Source organism: Panicum virgatum, chromosome 5K, assembly GCF_016808335.1.
Source record: "Panicum virgatum strain AP13 chromosome 5K, P.virgatum_v5, whole genome shotgun sequence".
NCBI lineage: Eukaryota > Viridiplantae > Streptophyta > Magnoliopsida > Poales > Poaceae > Panicum > Panicum virgatum.
In genome coordinates, this window is record NC_053140.1 from 50,093,728 (window position 1) to 50,117,982 (window position 24,255).

A 24,255-nucleotide genomic window follows, 5' to 3' on the forward strand; every position below is an offset into this window, starting at 1 on the left:
GGTCATGTTTAGTTCACGAAAAAGTTTGAATTTTGGTACTGCACATTTCGTTGTTACGTGACAATTAATGTCCAATCATGGATGTCGTGGTGCTGCAAACCACGGCCGGTGGCGGAAGGCACCCGCCCTAGCCCAGAGGGTGTGTACTCGGGGGTTAGCTAGTCTTAGTTAGATCTCACTCAAGAACACGATGAACACAGCAAGATTTAGAGTGGTTTGGGCCGCCGGAGCGTAATACCCTACGTCCACTGTGTGTTGTATTGCCTTCCACGAGAGTGAGAGAGTTCGCGAGAGCTTGTGTGTCTGGAGAGAGTTCTCTTTTTTTCCGTCCACAGCGAGCGCCTCCCTTTTATATTTCAAGGGGGGCGCGTACACAGCTGTTGGGTCCCCGATAGGTGGGTCCAACGATGTAGTATAAAATGACGTACTGTCCATACATTATGGCGTTGCAGGCAAATGAGATCTCTCTCCTGGATTCCTTTGCCTGCTGCTGGAGCCCTTCGTTCATCATGTCCTGGCGCTGTCTTGTCGGGACGATGCCAGATGTAGCTAGTGGCGTCGCCTGCCACGTAGCTTAAGCGGGCTGTGTAGCTTGCGGCGTAGGCGGCATGATGGAAAAGTGTCGTGCCGTCGTATCCATTTAATGCTGCAGACGGGCTCTGCGCGGGTGCGGCACAGGCGGCTGCACTGTGCACCTTGGTAATACGCAGTGCACAGCGAGGCCTGACAAAGGCTGTCTCGCGCACCTCGTCGGCAGAGCACGCCTTGTCCATCTGCATTAAATGTAGTGGGCGCGCGAGTCTTCCAGCGGAAGGCTCGCGCTCGAGCCCGTCCTCTGGGCCACGTGGCGGCTCCGGACCACTCACGCAGTGCGGGAGGTCCGGACGGACGCAGGAGGTCCCGGACCCCTACGAGGGGGGGGGGGGGTCCGAGGCCTCGGTTGTCGATATGGAGCTTCCCTTTCTTAGAGACACGTGGCGTCTCTGGACCCATCCCCAGGCGGGGAACGGGTCCGGGGCCGTTGGCCTGGTGAGGGAAGAGCCTGACCCGTGGGGCCTGGCTACTCCGTTCTTTCCACGCAGTTACGGATAACTACGCGGGTCCTGCCTTGCTGCAGTAAGAGTGGGTATCCCTGCTAAAGGGTACCGACAATGAATTAATTAAGCTTAAAAGATCCATCTCATATGAAACAACTATAATGTGTAATTAGTTATTTTTTCAATAATATTTAATGCTACATGCATGTGCCCAAAAATTCGATGTGATGGGTAATGTAAATTTTTTTTAAGGAACTAAACATGACCTTATTAAGAGCAAAAGCCGTCAACTATAACAAATACCTGAAACATACCCTGCCAGCACCGTAGCTGTGTGCCTCTGTCGACTGCATTTAGAATCTTGCGATTTTCTCAGGGTCTGCTCATTCCTTTCCGACACATGCTGCTTGTCTGAACGTATTGATTGCCTGTACTTGCCATCTCTTTGCTCTTGAAAATCAGAAACTGAACGGAGCTTGCAGGCTTTCGACACGTTCAGAGTTGGACATGGCAAATCGGCCGGTTTATCATCAGTACACTGAACAATCACGCCTGAAGCCTGATCGGATTTATCTCGAGCTTGTGTTTCGGGTGCATGGGCCAAATCCAATTAAGTTCGGATCAGCCATCGCTCTGAGCTCCGGTCACCCTGCAGGTGCTCGCTCAGCCTTGCGCCCTTGCCAATGCTCTGGCTGCAGCGTTTCAGCGGGCAGCTTCTGCGGCAAGCGGCATGCGTGCACAGTGGAACCACCTCCGATGGAGCACGCCATGACCGGCCGTTGCGCGCAAAGACTCGCGGCGGCCGGCAAGTGCCGTGGTGGGCTTCTCAGCGTCCAGTCACCGTAACGAGGCCTTGTTTGGTTCCGCAAGATTCCCAGCGCGCACGCTTTCCGGAAAAAGAATCTCGCATGCATGAAGCACTAAATGAAGTCTATGTGCAAAACTTTTTTAGGGATATGTATAATTTTTCGTGACGAATCTAATGACGGTAATTAATCGATGATTGTTACAGTGATGCTACAGTAACCATACTCTAATCGCGCGGTCAAAGGCCTCGTTAGATTCTTTATGGTCACTAGCGCATGAGTTCTGAAGTTAGTTTTGTAAACTGACTTTGTTTGACACTGTAATTAGCGGTCAAAGTTGTTACTATTCCTAGCACGCTACAATTCAAGCACCAGCCAAACAAGGCCTGAATGCGCCAAACTGCAGTGGATCCAATGCATCGCAGAAGTAAGGTAACACTACCAATTCGCTCCTTTTTTTTTCTGAATACCTGCACAATCCTTGTTGCTTGACTGAATGCTTGGTTTTCAGTTATTGATTCGATTGCAGCTGGTTTTTCAGTCATGCTCTCTCATGGATCACCCGTGCACGCAGACTGTATGGGTGATCAACCAAGATTCCGTGGAGACCGCAACCCCACCTTGCTGAGATGTACCATAATCTTCAGAACATTGAGACATTTGCAAGGTTACTCTAGCGGTTCAGGCTAGAAACTGGAATCACTGTGTAGCATTTATCCTGTACAACTCAATAGCTGCCCTTTAAGGCGCTGCAGCTTTGTATCATTGGAATATTGGATCAGTATGATCTCCTTCATGTACTTTGTTGCCAAATTTTAATTACAATTTCCCATAAAAAAATATACTCCCTCCGTTCCAAATTATAAAACATCCTAAGAATCTTAAAGAGTCAAAACAATCTCAAGTTTGATCAAGATTATAGAGAAATATAAAAATTTATGATATCAAATTGATGTACTATGAAAATATAATTAATAAAGAATCTAATAGTACTTAGTTTATATAATAAATATTATTATTCTATTATATAAATTTGGTCAAATATAAAAAACTTTGACTCTATTGCTAGAATGTTTTATAATTTAGAACGGAGGGAGTAGTAGAATCTATGCCTCACCAGAATGCTAAATATGAAATTGTTTGTACCGTAGCGTGTGTGCCCACCTGCCCTTTTTTTTTGAAAGTGCATATCTATATTGTACATGACGACGTACGAATACAGACGCATACCCAAAGGATACAGAGGCAGCTGTGTCAACCAAATTACGCGAAGGACCCTAAGAAAAAAAATACACCCAGGTCCCTAGATCCTTCGCGATCCACCAGGAGTCGATTCCCACGCCGGCTGCCACCAGCGAGCTGCAGCGGCCCCTTCGCGCCATGGCTTTGGTTGGAGTCGCAGTAGAAAAAGTCGTCAGCTGTCGTCCGTCGACCGGAGCATCGCCCCAACCCCTGCAGCCCCTGGATCTGCCGTCGCCGTCGACGACCGCCGCCGCCGAGGAAAGACCGAGGCAAATCCAGCCTCCAAACGCTCACCAGAACCCCAGCCTGCTCTGTAGCCCAAGAACAAAAGTCTCGTACCTCCGCCGGAGACGAAAAAGAAACGAGGCCGAACTCCTGTACAGGCGCTCCACACGGGGAGCACCTCCTCCACGGGCTCGCCAGTGGCGCCGGAGTGGAACACCAACGGGGCGAGGGAGAAATCGAGAGGACTTATTCCATAGCAGTGCTGCCGTCACCTCACCGGCAACACAAGGACACAAACCCCTAGATCTACTAGGACCACTGCCACCTACGCCGACCAGCAAAGCCACCGCGGTCCCCACCACCTCCAGACGACCCGCAGGCCATCGGAGGCGGAAGGGACCAAAGGCCCCGCCTGCGGAGACCGCGCGCCCTTTCTCTCCTCCCCCAACAGTAACTAGACGAGAGGATTTTTTTTTTGAAGTCTAGACGAGAGGATTCGAGAGAGGGGAAGAGAACACGATTCCTATGACTGGACGACTGGACTCCCACCTGCCCGGTTGGGAGGTCAGTCTTCACACTTCTTTCGTGGCCGTCTGCGTCTGCCTGCCCTCTTGCCGCCGACACAGGATGGCCCACTGGCGACTCGAAGCCGACACCTCACCTACAAAGCGCGGCGCGTTGCGTTGCGCGGAGCAGTGAGCATGCCGCGCGCTGGTGCCCTTCTCCCGCTCCGCCCCGCCGCCCTTTCTCGTCGGGCCTCGGCGCCTCGCCGGTGCGCGCATTCGTGTGCGAGGAGCGGCGACTGAGCTCAGCTCCGGTTCGCTATCCTGAGCGGACGCTGACCGCACCGCCGCCCTCTGTCCATCGCTGCTCCGAGGTAAGGAGAATCCATCCCCCCCCCCCCCCCCCCCCCCCCCCAACTTTACTCTCCCACCTCGCTACCCGCCACCAGCCCACCACCGGCTGTTGCCTCCTCCTGCCGCTGGTCTCCTTGTAGATCAACCGCAGTGCTCCGCGAATGGGATTTCCACGGGAGGCGGCACCGTTCATTTTGGGCACGCCTTCATTTTGCGAGAACAGGCGTGGAAATGGGGGTGACGCCCCCCTGCAGAGTCGCGCTGTCGGCAGTCGGCTGATTTGTATCGATTCAGTTCATGCTGGGCGGCCACTATTTTATGAGACCGACGGCGACGGGGATTTGCTTGAGTTGACTTACCAAGTGGTTGGTTCCACAGTCCCTTCTGGGTCCTGAAAAATAATTGACCTGATGTGTTCATTTTCATTTTTTTTAGTTTGACCATACGACTAAGTACTTGCCGTACGAATTCCAATTCTTCTATTTTTACCCACTGGAAACAGTTCTCTTTCAGTCATGCCCAATGGGCTGTATACTGTAGTTGGATCTGAAACTGACACTTGTGTTGTATGGACATCGATAGAGATACTTAACTTGATATGTGAGTAAATCCTTGTTGCGAAATCTGCTTTTGTGGATGAGTAAGCATGCAAGGAGGAAAAGTTGTAAGGAGGTATCATATCAATAGTTTTTCCTCAAGAAGATAGGTTCATTCCTCCTTTTGAATTGTATAAGGAAAAGTACCATAGCAGACGGAATGCGCTTTTCTTTTTCTTGTAGAAAACCTGTGGGGAGGTACCTTGCTTATTAATTAGGCCATGTCTCAAAGCCTATTTGTTGTGCCCCACAAAAGAAATTCGTTTGCTCTCTTCATACACTTTCACTTTCTTCTTTGTGATCTGCCAGCTCATTTTAACTGCTCCCATCTCCAAATTTTGATTTAGGGTCTCTTTCAAATTCCCCAGAGGATCAGAGATAAAGATCATCAGATCAACTATCTGAAGGAATTTCTTTTATATAAATTTTTAGAATGACAAGCACAAATATCTCTTGGGCATGCCTTCTATTGCTATGTTTTGCTTCGATTGGAGATGCAGAATACATGAAGTACAAGGATCCAAAGCAGCCTATCAACACAAGAATCAAGGATCTTCTTGGTAGGATGACCCTTGCTGAAAAAATTGGCCAAATGACACAGATAGAACGGCAGGTTGCATCTGCAGATGTCATGAAAAAGTACTTCATAGGTAAATTCTATATGAGCACGTCTAAATGTACATGAGCATTGTAAGGGTGATTGAAAATGTTTTCTGTCTTGCATATGGATTTTGTTTGGGAGATATAGACAAATGAAGCCTATAGCACTCCCCACAGCTTTGTTTGCTTTGTAACATTATTACGATACCTAAGTCTGTGGTTATGCAACTTATAATATAATGCCAAACTTCTGTGCTGCTCACTAGGTAGCATCTTAAGTGGTGGTGGAAGTGTTCCTGCTCCCCAGGCCAGTCCATCAATTTGGGTTAACATGGTAAATGAATTCCAGAGAGGTGCCTTATCAACACGTCTAGGAATTCCTATGATTTATGGGATTGATGCTGTTCACGGTAATAACAATGTCTACAACGCCACCTTGTTCCCTCACAACATCGGGCTTGGAGCTACAAGGCATGTCTGATAATCTACATACTACATGTTTGCAATATGACAAGCATCCTACATGTCTCCTACAAGGCCATAGTTTTTATCAAGATTTTTGTTGATTAGTTTAAATAAAATAGTACTGTTTGCTTTGCTGGATACAATGTTCTAAAAGCAATTTGTATCCATTTGGTAACATAAACTTGTTTCTTGTTGGCAAGCATATCATGCAAACAATTTCAACAAATATGTATAGATATATAATCCTCTTTGTATTTTTTTGTGTTGTTAGGGATCCTGACCTGTAAGAAGGATTGGTGTAGCAACTGCTCTTGAAGTGCGGGCAACAGGCATTCAATATACTTTTGCTCCATGTATTGCGGTAAGAACATTTGCACTTTTTGTTGATTATGATATGCAGAATATTAGTATATTCTTGTTGAACTAGAAGTTATATTGATCAGAAATTATTCTTATAGCTTGGTTTAGGTTTGCAGAGATCCAAGATGGGGGCGATGTTATGAGAGCTACAGTGAAGATCACACGATTGTCCAGCAGATGACAGATATTATCCTTGGCTTGCAGGGAGAGATCCCAGTCAATCATACCAAGGGTGTTCCATATGTAGCCGGAAAGTAAGATATTATTCTCACTGGTGATAAAAATGGTATGGTAGAATCATAGATGTAAGCCCATACTTAAGGCACCTGCATCTTTATCTAAAGTAATAGTTTGAAATTAATCATCTAGTATGCGTTGATGGCAGCACTCTATCAGTACATTATGTACTATTTGTTTGAAATTAGTTTTTGGAAGCAAGCAGTGCTAATTGTTAAGTATGGCCCATATAGAGACTGGCCCAGCCCATATTGACTACCTCATATGCTAGAGCTGCTGCCGTCTGCTCTCCCTCTTGTTCATTCCATTCCCTAAAGGTAACATGGTACAGAGCAGGTAGGGTTAGGGATACTCATCCTACCCGAGATCCACTGCCGCCGCCGCCGGCCGCCGCTGGCAATCCGGCGGCAGATCCGCGCGTTACGGGCCGCCACCAGCCCGTTTTGCAGCCGCCCGTCGCGGCTCGCGTGCGGGAGCGGCCGTCGTCGCCCTGTTTTTCATCCCCGTCCAAGAGCTCTGCCGCCTGTCGCGGCGCCCCCGTCCGGTGCTCGTCCGCGCCGTCCCCCGCCCCTGTCCGGCGCCGGTCCGCGCCGGCCCCTGCTCTCGTCAGGTGCCTGTCCGCGCCGCCCCCCATCAGCGCCTCCGCCGGCCGCCATCTGTGCGCTTCCCTCCGCGCGCGCCTCCGCCCGTCTGCGGTCGCCGCCGCCCCTGCCTCGTCTGCAGCCGCTCGTGTGCCCGTTGCGCCTTGGCTGGCTGCAGGCTTCCGCCCGTCCTCTGTTCAGTCGTGCCAGAGGGAGCAACCACCGCCTGGTTCTGTGCTGCTGCTCTGCTGGTGCCTCTGCTCTGCTCTGCTTGTGTTCTGCAGAAAGGAAAAGGGGTGTTCCGCTTTGGTAAATGATTCATTCCTGCCCTCTGTTGTTTGGGTCACGAGTTCTAGCAGCTTTCATCATGGCACAGATCAATACAATAGTAATCAATATCACTCTTGATGGTCAGAATTACCCTGAATGGGCCTTTTGTGTAGAGACTGCATTGAGGGGTCATGGTCTCTATTTTCATTTAACTAATGATCCACCTGTGCTTGCATCTGATGGCAAGAATGCTACTGAGATCAATACATGGCAGATTAATGATGGGAAAGTGATGGCTGCTATGGTCAGTAGTGTTAAGCAGTCCATGATTATGAGTCTGTCCAAATTCAAAACAGCCAAGGCTATATGGTCTTCTCTTAAGCAGCGCTATGTTCAGGACAGTGGTGCTCGTTTGCACAATCTCATGCAGCAAGTTCATGTAATTGAGCAGAATGACATGTCCATTCATGATTATTATGCTGCCTTTGATTGTCTGGTTGGGTCTTTGACCTCTATGGTGGCCGAATGCACTGCTAGTGATTGTCCAGCACACAAGTTTCTTGACAGATTTCTTACATATCGCTTTGTCATGGGAGTACGGGAAGAATTTGATTCCCTTCGTAGGCAGCTGCTTCATGGTGACTCTGATTTGACTATGGCACAAGCATTGTCTGCTTTACTTGCTGAAGAAACTCGTCTCCAGTCAATGTCTTCTTCAGTGTCATTGCCTCATAGCGTGTTGGCAGCTTCTCAGTGGTTTCATGTGCCAAAGGCTACCTCTCTTGAGCCTTGTAAGCATTGTGGCAAGAAAACACATATTTCAGAGAATTGTTTTTCTCACTATCCAGAGAAGCTGGCTGAGTATCGTGCTGCTCGTGGTCGTGGTACTTCTCGTGCTACTCGTGGTCGGGGTACTACTTCCACTATCAAAGGCTCCGTATCTGTTGCTGCTGCCTCTTCTATTGGTGCTGCTCACTCGTCATGGGTTCTTGATTCAGGGGCCTCCTTTCATGTGACATCTGATCGGTCTCAATTGGTTGCTTGCAAGCCAGTCAACGATGATGCCTCTATTCAAACAGCTGATGGTACATCTTGTCCTATCACTCATCAGGGTTCTCTTTCTAGTTCAAAATTTTCTGTACCCAATGTCTCCTTTGTACCTCAGTTATCTATGAACCTCCTTTCAGTTGGTCAAGTCACCGACCATAATTGTTTTGTTGGATTTGATGACACATCATGTTTTATTCAGGATCGTCGAAGCGGGACTGTGATTGGGACTGGCCATCGCCGTAGAGGTTCTCCTAGTCTCTACATTTTGGACACCCTGCGCCTTCCTTCATCCACTTCCTCTACCGCTCGTGTGTCATCCGTTGCCTTGTCTTCGACATCATCCTTTGCGAAGTGGCATCATCGACTTGGTCATCTATGTGGTTCTCGCTTGTCTACATTAATCAATAGTGGTTGCTTAGGCCATACATCAATACAGCCTAGTTTTCATTGTAAGGGATGTAAACTTGGAAAACAGATCCAACTATCATATTCCTCTAGTGTGTCACATTCTGCTAGGCCTTTTGATCTTGTTCATTCTGATGTATGGGGTCCTGCACCTTTTGCTACTAAGGGTGGTCATAAATACTATGTTATCTTTGTTGATGATCATTCTCGATACACTTGGATTTACTTCATGAAACATCGATCTGAATTGTGCTTCATCTACCAGTCTTTCACTCGCATGGTTCATACTCAGTTTTCTACCTTTATTCGCATTTTTCGTTCTGATTCTGGTGGAGAGTACTTATCTGACACTTTTCGCAAATTTTTGATCTCTGAAGGTACTCTTGCCCAGCTCTCATGTCCTGGTGCTCATGCTTAGAATGGTATTGCTGAGTGTAAACATCGCCATATTATAGAGACCGCTCGCACCCTTCTGATTGCTTCCTTTGTTCCTTCTCATTTTTGGGGGGAAGCTGTCTCCACATCTGTATATCTCATCAATAGACAACCATCATCCAAATTGTCCGGCAAATGCCCTGGGGAAGTCCTCTTTGGTAAGCCTCCCAACTATGACCACCTTCGAGTTTTTGGATGTGTCTGCTATGTTCTGCTTGCACCTCGTGAGCGCACTAAATTGACTGCTCAATCGATTGAGTGTGTTTTTCTAGGGTAGTCCTGAACATAAAGGTTATCGCTGCTATGATCCTTCTTCTCGTCGCATGCGTATCTCTCGTGATGTGACATTTGTTGAGGACCGTCCTTTCTTTTATAACCCCTCTACACAGCCCTCATATTCTTCCACAGACTCCACATCTTTTATGTGTCTTCCTCCTATTTCATCCACGGGCGATGTCACTTCACCTTCCGCATCTATTCCTGCTCCTGCTATTTCCACCATGCCTCCTCTCTATGAGACACCTACACCACCTCCTCCACCTCCACCTCAACCTTTTTCGAAACCACCAATAACCCGTTTCTTCAAGCGCCGTCCCAAAATCCCCACTGAACTTTCTTATAGCTCTACCACCTCGGCCAGTCCTGATGAGCCCGCTGTTGATACCTCTAATGCTAATATTGATGAGACACATATTGTTTCTGATGATATTGATGAGTTACAGGCCGGTCCACGATATAATCTACGAGATCGTAGTACTATTCACCCGGAAGACAAGTATGGTTTTCCCAGCATGAATGCTGTTGTTTCTGAGCCAGTCACATATCAGGAAGCTGCTAGTATTCCAGAGTGGCAGCTTGCTATGTCTGAGGAGCTTGCTGCCCTTGATCGTACAGGAATGTGGGATCTTGTTCCACTGCCGCCACATGCTATACCTATAACATGCAAATGGGTCTTCAAAATTAAAACCAAGTCAGATGGTTCTATTGAAAGATATAAAGCTCGTTTGGTTGCCAGAGGTTTTCAGCAAACTCAAGGTCTTGATTATGACGAGACATTTGCTCCTGTTGCTCACATGACCACTGTTCGCACTTTAATTGCTGTGGCTGCTTCTTGCTCTTGGCCTATCTCTCAGATGGATGTTAAGAATGCTTTTCTCCATGGTGATTTACATGAGGAAGTCTATATGCAGCCCCCACCAGGTGTTCATGCACCTTTAGGCTATGTTTGTCGTCTTCGTCGTGCCTTATATGGTCTCAAACAGGCTCCTCGTGCTTGGTTTGAGCGCTTTGTTTTTGTGATCCGGGCTGCAGGTTTTTCACCAAGTGAGCATGATCCAGCCCTCTTTATTCATCGTTCTCCCTATGGGCGTACTTTGCTTCTTCTATATGTTGATGATATGTTAATCACGGGAGATGATATAGAACACATTTGTCATGTGAAGAAGCAACTTGGGGAGCAATTTCAGATGTCTGATCTAGGTCCTCTCAGTTATTTCTTAGGCATTGAGGTCTTGCATTCTCCCAAGGGCTATTATCTTTGTCAGTCCAAATATATACATGATCTTTTTGCTCGCTCTGGCATTACTGATAGTCGGACAGCTGCACCACCTATGGATCTTCACTTACAGCTTCGTCCTACTGATGGTGCTCCCTTGGAGGATCCCTCTCGGTATAGGCATATTGTTGGGAGCCTTGTTTATCTCACTGTTACTCGATCTGACATTGCTCATGCTGTGCATATCTTGAGCCAATTTGTGAGTGCTCCTACATCGGTTCACTTTGGACACTTGCTTCGTGTTCTACGGTACTTAAGGGGCACATCATCTCAGTGTTTGCTCTATGCTCATGATAGTCCACTCCGTCTTCATGCTTACTCGGACTCTACTTGGGCGAGTGATCCCACAGACCGTCGTTCAGTCACTGGTTATTGTATCCTTCTTGGTTCTTCTCCTCTTGTTTGGAAGTCCAAGAAGTAATCCGCTGTATCTCGATCAAGTACAGAGGCAGAACTTCGAGCACTTGCCACTACCACTTCCGAGATTGTATGGCTTCGATGGTTGCTAGCTGATTTTGGTATTTCCTGCGATACCCCCACACCTCTCCTTTGTGATAATACCGGAGCCATACAAATTGCTAATGATCCTGTCAAGCATGAACTCACGAAACATATTGGTGTTGATGCCTTTTTTACTCGGTCTCATTGTCATCAACAGACAATTGCTCTTCAGTATGTGCCATCAGAGTTGGAAGTCGCTGATTTCTTCACCAAAGCACAAACTCGAGCAGCATCGACTTCATTTACTCAAACTCAATGCTTCTAATCCTCCACCTCCACCTTGAGTTTGAAGGGGGGTGTTAAGTATGGCCCATATAGAGACTGGCCCAGCCTATATTGACTACCTCATATGCTAGAGCTGCTGCTGTCTGCTCTCCCTCTTGTTCATTCCATTCCCTAAAGGTAACACTAATATGTTGCAGCGTGAAAAGAATTTTTGTCTTATACCTCAGCTTATGGTTTTTGCAGGGATAAAGTTGCTGCTTGTGCTAAACACTTTGTTGGTGATGGTGGGACTCATAATGGAATAAATGAGAATAACACTATCATTGATGAACATGGACTGCTAAGCATTCACATGCCACCATATTATGACTCTATCATAAAGGGTGTTGCAACTATTATGGTGTCATACTCAAGCTTGAATGGTGTAAAAATGCATGCCAACCATGAGCTAGTCACTGGCTACCTGAAATCCAAACTACATTTTAGAGTCAGTAACAAACTGTAACTTTGTTTACATTACTTTGCTGTGATCTAGAACTAAATTTTGCATATTGGTGGATGGCAGGGTTTTGTGATATCAGACTGGCTAGGAATAGATCGTATCACCTCACCTCCTGGTGCAAACTATACTTATTCTGTGCAAGCTGGAATAAATGCGGGGATTGACATGGTATGTGGATTTCTGTTGAGAAACTTATTGTTTGCTTTCATACTAGCTACGCATACATGGTTGATTAACTTCTAAGGGAAACATGGATTTTGTGATAAATGAAGTTTTCTTTTCCACCATTTTTCTCTACTAGTAACAATGCCCGCGCGGCATGCGCGTGCTGCAAGTTGGTATGATAATATTTAAAACTTTAATGTAATTTCAAAAACCAGGTAAATTAGGATATATATATATATATATTCTAATAGGACCGGTCTATTTAGCATCCCGGGTGTTGAATATTATTCAACACCCACGGCGGCGCTTTCGCCGGAGCTCTCAGACAGCTCTGAGTAGTAAAAGCTGTGAGTACTTTACTGTCTATCCATTTTAAATTAATGCTCCTTTGACCAAACAGTTGTCCGTGTCTACTGAGTTAATGCTTGCTGTATATAGCCTGCAACCCCGCGGTGATTTTGGCGTGATTTCAGTTGGCCGGTTGGCCAATCGTTGTGCGCTGCAGCGCAGTTGCGGTGCCTCCGGCGTTCTAAATATTACGGTTTTTGGTGTGGGTGGGAGTAAAAAGCCTTCCGTGGCAGCTTCCTGGCAGCCTTGTTTGGTTTTAATGGGGAGTAAAAGATTTACTACTACACGCATCTAACGTACATCTGTACACGAGTCATTTTTTTACCTCCAAGCATGAGTTAGGTTGAAGTTTTTATTAATTATGGATGAAGCAATGAGTTTGGTTTAGAGGTGTAAAATGCGAACATTTGGGAAGTAAAAATAGTGAGCAACATTGTTTGATTTGGTTGGGAAGTAAAATTTTTACAGCAACGATACAGGCATGATTTTGCCAGTTAATGCTGTAGCTCTAAGAGGATCGAACCTACAACTCTTGCATAAATACAACCGCAGCAAATAGATTAAAAAATCAAGAATCAGACTTGTGGTATATTTAAAAAAGTGACGTGTTCATGTTTAAAAATATTTAAATACCATGTTACATGAGCTGATCACGTATCACACAAAAGTCATAGAAGCAATGCCACAACATTCGCCAGTTGCCACCATGTGGTCATGCTATCCCACAAGCTCATTGTTCGACAAATTCGGATGTAGCATTGCTCCCAAGAGTGTCTCTGTGACAGCCCTATGCCTCTCCTCACCACCTGCATTACCAAGAAATATTTATTGTAGTGTCTAAATTGTTGAATATGAAAATTGTAAAAATACTACTCTAACTCATGAAGCAAATACTACTCTAAATTGTGAAATTACTGCCTGAATACGAACAAAAATACTAATTTGAATTATGAAAAGATACTACATAAATTGTTTAAAACTGAGAGGAGTAATTAATATTAAAGAAGTAATTACCATATTAGGATGAGTAATATTCAAAGAATTAATCATCCCGTGCATGCATCTTCCCCTGAATCTTTCTAGCTTGGGGCTTATCTAATAGAAACACATACTACTCTAAATTGTGAAATTAATGCCTGAATATAAATAAAAATACTACTCTAAATACAAAAAATACTACATAAAATTCTTTAAAATTAAGAGGCGTAATATTCAAAGAAGTAATCACCCATGCATGCAACTGCCCCCGAATCCTTGTAGCTTGGGGCTTATCTAATAGAAGCTCATACTACTCTAAATTGTGAAATTACTGCCTGGATATGAATAAAAATACTACTCTAAATACAAAATACTAACAAGTGAGATTGGGTGGCTGCCGTAAAAAAGTATGAGTGGCTGTCGTAAAAAATACTAATAAGTGAGGTTGAAGCACATATGATGTTGAAGTAAAAAAGTATGAGTGGCTGGCGTAAAAAATACTAACAAGTGCAACTGCCATGGAATTGGGTTCGTTGTGTATTTGTGATTCCTAATCCTTTATTTGGCAGACTCATGTATGTGGCTTGCATCTAGGAGGCATCAGTTCAACTAAATTAAGATGATCAAATGTGGTAGCCTGTCTTACCTGTTGTATCCACTATCCACAAAATGTGGCTTCCGCGGCCGCTGACTGTCGCTGCCGGATTCGTGCTAGCAAAATCGATTGGGCGGCGAATAGTGGAGAGAATCCCGCGGCTTCCCAGTGCGTTGGTGGAGACAGCCGGCGATGTAGACAGCAACTGCGGGTAGTGGGCGCTTAACCCGGCGATGGCCCCCAAGCAGTTCCACCGGGGGAGGGGGGTGCAGGCACGCGCAACCAGCAGGGGCGGCCATGTGGTGGCCACCAGGGGGCACCGCCAGCAGGGGGCGCCGCCAGCAAGCCCGATGACCGGGGGATGGGCGGCATAGGGCACGCAGGCCTCCAATCCGGGTGTGTTGCAGGGGGTGGGGAATCCATGGAGAAAGCCGTATGGGTGGGGTGAGCGAGCACGGCGGCGGGCGGGGGTGAGATTTTTCCGTCGTGCGGCGGTGGATTGGGTGTGGATCGATGTTGAGGGAGAAGGGAAGGTGGGCTCCTAGTTCCTTGCGCTGGGAGCATAATCAGAGGTGTGATTTCCGATGGTTTGAAAACAACGTCCTTCATTATCTACAATCAATGCTCGGTGAGGGGTTTTTGAACCGTAACACTATGTTGTTTTTACGACTGCGCTGTTTGATAATTACGATCCTTGAGCGTCTGGTTTTACCTACAAGAATGACGGCCCTTTAATTACGCATTTGATTTGGCGGTTTTATTGCACTCTCCGTGCATGCAGGTTTCGGGAATTAACTGCTGTGAATTAAATGTGGTGGTGGTTGGCTCGCCGGAGAGGTGGCAGCGCCGCCGGCGTGCTGATTAGTATTCAACACCCTAGGAGTCAAATAGACAATAGGTATTCTAATATATATATATATATATATTAGAGTAATTTTATATTTGTAGCAAATATGTACATATGACAAGGACATGGTTCGAAAAAAAATCAAATAAACAACTACAATTTAGATCACACGCCTTAAAAATTATTTAATAACCAAATAAAAGATAACTCACGCCACAATAACCAAAGAAATTTAATGACCAATTTCAGTTAGCTCAAACAGTCATACATCCTTAAAAATATATAGAAATATTATTCAGTATAAATACTGAGATTCAATTAATATATGAAATGTAGCATTTTCACTTTTATGAGATCATTTTCACGGGTTCTTATTCTTATATGAAATTATACTGTACAACTTTCTAAGTGGCCAAATCATTTTCCTCAGCGTCAGTGTAGGCAACCTGGATTGGAAGCTGCATTTTCATCAACCAGCAACAAGAAAGCTACTCTGTTACTTCTTTCTTTCCTCAAATTCGCTACTTCAACACTTTGGTGCTCTATGCACTATTGACAATTTTTTTTTACTGAGGATGAACCTGAGTATGGACATAGAAAAAATGAGCCAACTGGATCTTCCCTAACCTGCAAGGAAACAAAGCAATGTTCTGAATAAGACTCTAAAACTGTATTCTAGAGAACCCAAGTCTACTCTAAAAAAAAGGGTCAACCTATAAATATATTATCAACAAGGCTCTATTAGTAAGTATTTATAAACTAAGCGAAGCTCAAATACTATACCATCCTCATCCAGGTAACCAAACTTCGAAAACCACAATGGGATGTTCTCTGTTTTTCCCATAATGCCATGCCAAATACATCCAACCTGTGTAATTGTGGCTAAATTTCCTATATTGCAGTTATTCTAGACTTGCATACCATATTCAGTGGCATAAATTTGTTAAGAAATAGTATATGACTTTTATAACAAGCTTCTACCATCTGTTCAGAAAACAAGATTATTTGCAAGCCAAGATGACTGAAGTTAGAGATTATTAGCATAATGCATTGCTTATTCTTTCAGGTCATTCATTCTGGTTCAAAATAATAAAATAACATTACCAGAATGGTTTCATGAACATGTTCTTCCACTTTGAACAAACTAACAAGTAGATGTATGTTCCTGAGAGAAAAATTAGCAATCACAGACATAGAAAATAAGGAACAATCAAGTATACAGCTATCTTACCAGGTCACTACTATTGTCATCATGGTTCCCAGTCCGCACTTGCAAGCTCGGAGGCTATATATACTCCTACCAGTCTTTCATCCTCATAGCGCTTCTGGTTATCATGCTACTATACTCTTGCATAGAAATATTTTTAAGCAAAAAAGGTGATAAGTAAACCAAACAAAAATTCCTAAAACACAAGATTCATGTGCTTGTCATCATAGGAGTCCTCTTGGTGAGGCCATGGCGCACCAGCATCTCCACTATGCTCGGATCACCAGCATCGTCCCCTGCTGAACTGGATGATAAGCGCCTCTTTTCTGCATAATACTGCCAGGCAACAAAATCTAAGCTGTACCTCAAATGTATCGTGCATTGTTTTATGGAAGAACAAACAAAGAAAAATCACGTCCATACACAATGCACATACAGTAAAGACACGAGTGCACATTTCGGTAAACACGCCAAAGGGGCGAACGGGCTCGCGGCACTGGCCGATCCAGTTGGGCACATTCTCCAATTTATAGCCCGCTATTTAAAACATTGATTTATACTAAAGATGTATGTGGGTCAAGAATGCATTTTCAAATATTCTAGTAGATGAAAATTTCAGCCTAAGTGCAATTGAACCACATAAGACCACAAATAAAGTTACGAGTACAAACCGCTCGAAAACATGTCATGACTCATAAGTACAAACCGAAACATATACTCTGTTTCAAAATAATGCAAATCTCGCTTCCGAGGAGTTAAACAATTTTAAATTTGACCAAATTTATATAAAAAAATTATCAACATTTGTATTGCAGCATGATTTCTCTAATTAATTTTGCAAACTGGAAACATCTCGATTGAACAGAACTGTTAGTTGAACAATCTGAAACATTGCATTATGTCAGTAATGTTTCTGAATTTAAGGTGCTATTAAACAAGAATAAACAACATATTGCTGATGAATAGATTATTTCTTCCATATAATATATGCATTGAATATCACCAAGATAGGATTAATCTGTTTGGAAATAAAAACGAGCATATCTGTTTGGTGACAAAGAAAAAAAACCTGTCCTCCCTGACCACATGGTGCTGATGTGGATATTCAAAACTGCTAATGACAATTTACTATTTTACTATGATATTATTTTGAAATGCTTTATGTATTAAATGACACATTAAAAAAAATAGACCTGAGCAGAGGCAACATGTTTGCATCAGTTTAGCAAGACAACTAACCAACAATATTAGCATTAAGCAATTTGGTACCACCTGCAATATGCAAAATAAAAGCCATACATTTATCTCCAAAATCATAGATGCATCTCAATAAAAGCATCTGAGATTACTCAGATTAAAACAAGAGGATTGCAACTTAGATTAAAATCATAGATTCATCTTAATAAATTTGATCAACAAGTCGACCTACATTGGTGGTGTTCATCGACCATTGGCAGCTTGAGCCCTAAAACCGCCAAGAGCATTGAAAAGGGAGCAAGAGGAACAGGTCAGACCATTGACAGCGATTCTATGATAATCCTCAATTGTGAGTTGCACACAGATGGTGAACAACATTTAAATGGAACCTGCTTCTGATCTCAGAGTGTTCCCTTGACTACTATCACCAGAATCCTCAATGTTGCAGGCTTCCTGTACCTGCACAACAATTATTAATTATTCTAAAACTCTGAATCCACATCGAGCATTCTGAACAAACTCTGAATATTGTTCTTAACCATTGTTCAGAGTGTCACATACCTCAAGTTGGTCTCCTTGGTTAAGTTGGTACCTTCCCAAGTAACACCAATGAAGACACAGCAGGACAGACCAAATCTTTGACTCGTGAGAATTGAGATGTCAATTGTTGCATCAAGTTCGAAGCATTCGTGCTTTGGACGTTCGCAACCAGGGTGCTGCTGCTAGCCTATTCTCGGCGCCCATCGAGAAGGATCATCGGCCAGCAGCCAAACCAATTGCGGCACATCAATTTCATTTAGGATCATCGGCCATCGCATCACCCGAGAAGGAAGAGGAAGAAATAATCCGCCACCACCAGCCCGTAAAGCCAGCAGACGGAAAGGAAATCCGCCATTGCCAAGGTCATCAGCAACCCGGAACGAGGTCCCACCGCTGGGAAAAACAAGGGTCCGCAAATAGGCAAGAACAAACTGACCTCACTGCCAAGGTCATCAGCACCCTCTGCTCGCCGCTCGCGCCGGCCGCCCTAGCCCTTTCTCCCGATGCTCGCGACCACGAACGCGAGCGCCTCATGGGCCGAATACTGCGGCCGATTGTGGGGCCTCTGAGGAACAGCATCACGGTCAGCAAGCCCCCGCGCCGGCGGCCGCAGCCAAGTCGAAGAAGACGGCGACACGCGCGACGGGGTCCATGGCTTTCTCCCGCAGCCCCGGATCGAGCCTCGCGAGCGCTGCGGCGGCCAGGAGAGCGTCCTCGGCGCCCGCACCAGAGCCGTCGATGGCCAGCACCCGCACGCGGCCGCCATCGAGGAATGCCCGCACCGGCGTCTCGGGGCCACAGAGGACAGGATGAGGATTGGGTGGGTATGCGTGGGCGGGTAGGGGAACATCGGGTGAAAAAAAGAATTGATTTTTGGCAGAAACGCTCTCTAATATGTGATTTTTATGGGTCTCCACCTCCCTTGGCTCTGGCATACGGGTCCGGCGTGAGGGGTACGGTGGGCCCGATTTGGGTGAGAAAAGTTTTCAATTGTTTTTGATCTTTATAGTATAGATAAAAACTTTGGTTCACCTCAATTCCAGGTCATGGTTCCAGACAATTACACTGAATACATTGATGATCTGACATCTCTTGTCCACAAGGGTATTGTCAATATGAGCAGAGTTGATGATGCCGTGAGGCGTATCCTTCGAGTCAAATTTACAATGGGCCTCTTTGAGAACCCATTAGCTGAACTTAGCTTTGCAAATCAGCTTGGAAAGAAGGTTGGTAAAAGATAGTATTGTATATCACTTCCACATTTTTCACACTAACTTCTCAAGTTACATAGTGAACAAACCCCAGTTTTCATGGATGACTAGGTTGGTCATCATGCTAGAACAACTTAATAACTGTATTGGTTACTTCATACAGGAGCATAGGGAATTGGCCAGAGAAGCTGTCAGGAAATCACTTGTTCTCTTGAAAAATGGAAATTCTTCCAATCAGCAATTCTTACCTCTTCCAAAGAAAGCTAGAAGGATCCTTGTAGCTGGAAGTCATGCTAGTAACTTGGGCTACCAGTGTGGAGGATGGTCAATTCAATGGATGGGGGGCACCGGGGATATCACGACGGGTATGTGCCTTTGGTATACATTTGATTCTTTTGTCTTCAAGTGGAGACCTTGAAGGTATTTAATTACATCAAGAGCTGCATTTATGTGTATTATTCAGATTCTATCTGCTTATGGGATACACTTAATTCCCAAGTTAAATTGTCAGCATGCATTGTAGTTATTTTCCATACAGCTAGGTATCTAGTATAGTATGTACATGATCCACAGCGTAGTGATGACAGTGACACTATTGCCCTACTGAACTGACATGATTCCTGAGGGGGGAAATTGGAATTATTAACTTCCTGGCACACTTGTGTTTGGTTCAGTTGCTCGTAATAATTGAATTACCTAAAGCAGCAGCATCTGCTATATTTTTTCATTGCAGTGATCAAATTTCCTCTGCAGGGACAACAATTCTTGATGCCATAAAGTCCACTGTTGCCGACTCAACGCATGTCCTCTACTCTGAGAATCCTGACGACAGTTTCATGAAGCATAATGATTTCTCATTCGCTATCATTGTTGTTGGGGAGCCACCTTATTCTGAAACAGTAGGTGACAGCACTGACCTCACTATGCTAGACCCTGGTCCAGACACGATCAGAACTGTGTGCTCTGCAGTTAAATGTGTGGTGGTTATCGTCTCTGGTCGTCCTGTTGTGATTGAACCATATGTTCCACTTATGGAAGCGCTTGTTGCTGCTTGGCTACCTGGCACGGAAGGTCAGGGTGTCGCTGATGTACTTTTCGGGGACTATGGTTTCACTGGAAAGCTCCCCCGTACCTGGTTCAAGTCTGTTGACCAGCTGCCCATGAATGTGGGAGATCCGCACTATGATCCACTCTATCCTTTCGGCTTTGGTTTGACAATAAATTCATCATTGCCAGGGTAAGCATCCTAAATTCATCTAACTATTGCTTTTGTTTTGAAAACAATTTGAATAGAATAGCACCAGACGGGTTGTCTCTTCTGCTTCTCATCACTCGGTGTTTCATCTTGTTTGCTGTTTTCAGGTTTTCTGGTGTTAACAATCTGGGAGATACGAAGCAAAGAGTGATTTATGTTGCGCTGTGTTCTCTACTGTCATTGATACTGATCAATGATTTGGGTATAGGCGTATTTCAACACCCAGCTGCCCGTATGTAGTCTTTGTATGATTATTAACCATGTCTAATGTTGCCTTGGTTGATGATACCTCTGCAAAATGCGGTTGCTGACCATTAATCAGTCTATTATTTCATCAAATTATCATTTGTAGTCTCGTTTTGTTCCCTCGCCTAACGAGGTTAAAGTGGAGGACGTATACAGCAAGCAGGTATATACAAGGTTAGATAGTCAATATATCTGGTGAAAATCAGTACAACTGCTGTTCGAAAAAATTACCCATACAGAGCACTGGTCGAAACATGACCGCTAGCCCCTATTCTCGGAGTCATGAGGGTCTAGATCATACCACGCGCAAGGCAATGGCTCCGACTTCTGTCCGTCCAGCCTCACCTTGCAGGTCATCAGCTTCTGGGGGAAGTCGCCGGCGGCGGCGCGGCTGCTGCCGCTGTTGTCAAAGATCTCAACATCGACGTCGAGCTCCAGCGTGCCCGACCGCCACTCCGACTCCATGCGGTCCCGGAGGTGCTCTGGCAGCCCCACCCTGTCGCCCCTGGCCGCCACCACCACGTCCTTCTCCCATCGCTTCTCCTCGCAGTCCCACGGCTCCGCGCGCGCCCACCCGAGAGCCACGCCCGCGCGGTCGACGCACGTCTTGTTCGCCCGGAGCGCGACGTCGAACGCCGGCGAGACCACGCGGCCGGGGCGGCCCGGATCGATGCCGCCGTAGCCTGCGACGCCGACGGCGAAGGACGGGGGGACGTTGAAGACCTGCACGTAGATGGAGGCGACGACCAGCAGCGCCATCAGGAGACACGTCGCAATGAGCACCGGGGGCCCGAGGATGCGGTCCTCGTCGCTCATGCGCGACCAGCAGCTGGGTGCCCTGTAGCCCCAGACCGGCGGCGCCTCGTCGTCTCGCGGGTCGGCGAAGATGTCGTAGTAGTCGACCGGCCGCGCCGCCTCCTCCAGGTCGACGCCGAGACCCATGCTGCTTGATCCGTGCCCAGACGCCCAGTCGTCAACACGATCGGCGCACGACGGGATTCGTTCAGGGATAGCTATGAGCTAGGACGAGGAATCCTATAAATTAAGTCGTAGGCTCGTAGCAGCAGCGGATTATATATATATCTCACGAGTCACGACTCACGAGTCACAGCCGGGAGCTATCGTGAAACGTGATCGATCCTGATTCCTGATAGAACCGGTCAACCGGGTGTCCGATCACACACACCATACCAATCACAATTCACAGGTGAAATCTCAACAACTGGGCAGTAGAGAAAACTGAAAGCTTGAGAATTGTAAGGGAGTGTATGAGTCTATATGGCTTACCAAGCCTAGAGAAAATCTTTCAAGCAGTCTAACCAAAAGATGGTTGATTTTATCCTTTCCTCCTCCCAGTATAAATATCACATCAGTAGCAATTTGTCGTTTTGCTAGTATTTCCAAAGCTAGCAAACTAATCATCCATATGGACAGTACAAATGAAAAAATATCCATAGCAAAAAAATCTCATATTATTATAACTGGCAATTGAATCCTTCCATATGGCCAATATCAATGAAGTAATATCCTCTTTAAAGTATCACATATTATATATATTCTACTAATAAATGAAACAAGAACCACATTCTTGAAATTCATGACCAACATCCAACAAAGCGAATGTGCAGTGAAAAATTAGAATTGTATTTTATGCAAATCTAATAAATTATACAAATAGAGTTACTTAGTTTGTTTGGTTGGTACTGAACAAAGACTTGCATTAGTGATCCCGCGATGAATACTACAACAACAGAAGCTGAACGATGTTTACAAAATGTGTCAGAATGTTAGTATGTCAACCTTTAGTGTAGTAGTTATTTAAATTTCTAGCTATACTTCCACAGTATCAGCTACCCTTTTAAGCATAAGAAGAATCTCGTCCTAAAGAAATAAGAAAGAAGCAAATCAGTTTAGTGAACAATAGTCCAATCAACCAAAACAACCAAAATCATTGGAGCACTAAAAATATTAAAAATATGCACAAGTAAACAAAACATATAATCATAAAACAATTGCAAACTCAAAAAATTAGAGTTATAAAGTACAATTTCCTATTATTAGTCAAGCCAACTGACATAATTGTCAAAATTATTTGCGGGTGTGAGACATTTACCCTCTATAAAAACAGGCTTGCTCCACAAAGATTTCAAGTGGACAAAGTAATAGCTCATATCAAATCAAATGACACAAGAATATGATAACTTAGAGTTTTCACAATCTCTTAAATATCTATAAATAAAATGTAACATAGTCTCAAAAAAAGTTTAGAGAAACAATTTCTCTCTGACACAATAAAAAATTGAGAGAAGCTAATAAATTGCACACCATCATTTACCAACAATATAATCCATACCCCCTTCATCTTGTTGATTGAAATTTGATTGGACCGATGGGTTGATGGTTTCGGTTGTAGCTTGATGTTGCAATCCCTATAACTCCAGACAACTACTTCATCAGTGGCTTCGACCTATTTTGTGTGATGATCCAGCTAAAGAAATGCTCTTGTCTGTCAATCATTGTATACAACAATAACATATCATTTTTTCAGACAAAAAGTATATCAGACCCGATAGGCAGCATAATACTCAATCCAACAATGTAATGAACAAACATTCTAGTTTAGTCCAAGAAACTAGCATAACTGAACCCTATAAACCTGCCCCCCTCCCAACTCACCCGCCCAAAAAAAATACACCACATCCTACAAATCGACTTTTTCGAACCATAAGTTCTTAATTGGTCAAGTCAAAGATCAATTTTGTCGAAAAGAGCAAGACAAACTTCTAGAATATTCCCACCATGCAAGAAGGAGATATTTTCCCTGAAGCACTCTAGAATTAGTAATAAGAAAAATTAGAAAGTATTAGAATATTTTGAAATTCTCTAGAAAGGGGACACTTGTCCTAATACCATGGCCCCTTGGCCTATAAATAGAGACCCTTCCCTCTTCCCTTGCCATGGTATTTATCCATGAGCATGGTATAAGAGAGGGGTAGTGCTGGATAGGAGAGAGCAAGAGAGAAGGGTGAGTGCTGACTAGGCTAGCCACTAAAGAAGCAAGCATTGTATGCTCTCGTGTAATACTATTGTGTTGCAGTAAAGTCTTGTTCTTGTAAATATTAGTCTCCCGGGTAAGCCATATAATTACTTATTAGTAGCTGTGATACACCGAAGGTTGGCTCTATCACCCAGCATAAAAAATGGACTGAGCTTTACTGTAGGTTGGCTCTGCCACCTGGAAGCCAACTTATCAGTTGGTAGGCTCTGCCACCCGGAAGTGAAAAGATGGCTCTGCCATCAGAAAAAATCTAATACATTAAGTAATAAAAAATTTAGGAGGATGATCGATTCTAGAATGAGTTGGTGTGTCATAGGTTTAGGTCCTCGTCTTAGTTGGTATTAGGGTCACCCTAATTTCTAACAAATTCCATGTTATTTTTAGTAATTCAAATTCACACGATATTACTACAAGCAGGAAAACAAATAAAAAGAAAAAAGGAACCACCAGACCGGAGGCAACATCCAACACAAAACAAAATCCAATGAAGAATGCGAGCAAGAATAACTTGTAGAGGGAGGTGGAATTAGAGTTTAGGTGGGCCTAGGAGGCAGGGGCGGGTGACTCATCTTCGTGGAGCTCATACACCTCTACTAACTAAGAGTGAAGAGCCGCCTAGAGATAAGAAGAGCTTGGGTGCCGGCAGGGAAGGATACCCA

General features: G+C 44.8%; 1 long non-coding RNA gene and 1 pseudogene across 2 annotated transcripts; one reads left to right on the forward strand and one right to left on the reverse strand.

Moving 5' to 3' along the window:
• Positions 1–3,931: 3,931 nt before the first annotated feature.
• LOC120708202 lies at positions 3,932–20,640 on the forward strand (annotated as a pseudogene). The gene is made up of 11 exons (XR_005689262.1): positions 3,932–4,187; positions 5,111–5,413; positions 5,630–5,834; positions 6,100–6,189; positions 6,297–6,442; positions 11,691–11,934; positions 12,013–12,117; positions 18,870–19,052; positions 19,201–19,402; positions 19,791–20,274; positions 20,400–20,640. The product of XR_005689262.1 is annotated as a beta-glucosidase BoGH3B-like (transcript).
• On the reverse strand, positions 15,162–18,873 carry LOC120708203. The gene is made up of 3 exons (XR_005689263.1): positions 17,848–18,873; positions 16,114–17,745; positions 15,162–15,509 (listed from the first exon to the last, which is right to left on the reverse strand). It is a non-coding gene; the product is annotated as an uncharacterized LOC120708203 (long non-coding RNA).
• Positions 20,641–24,255: the final 3,615 nt, after the last annotated feature.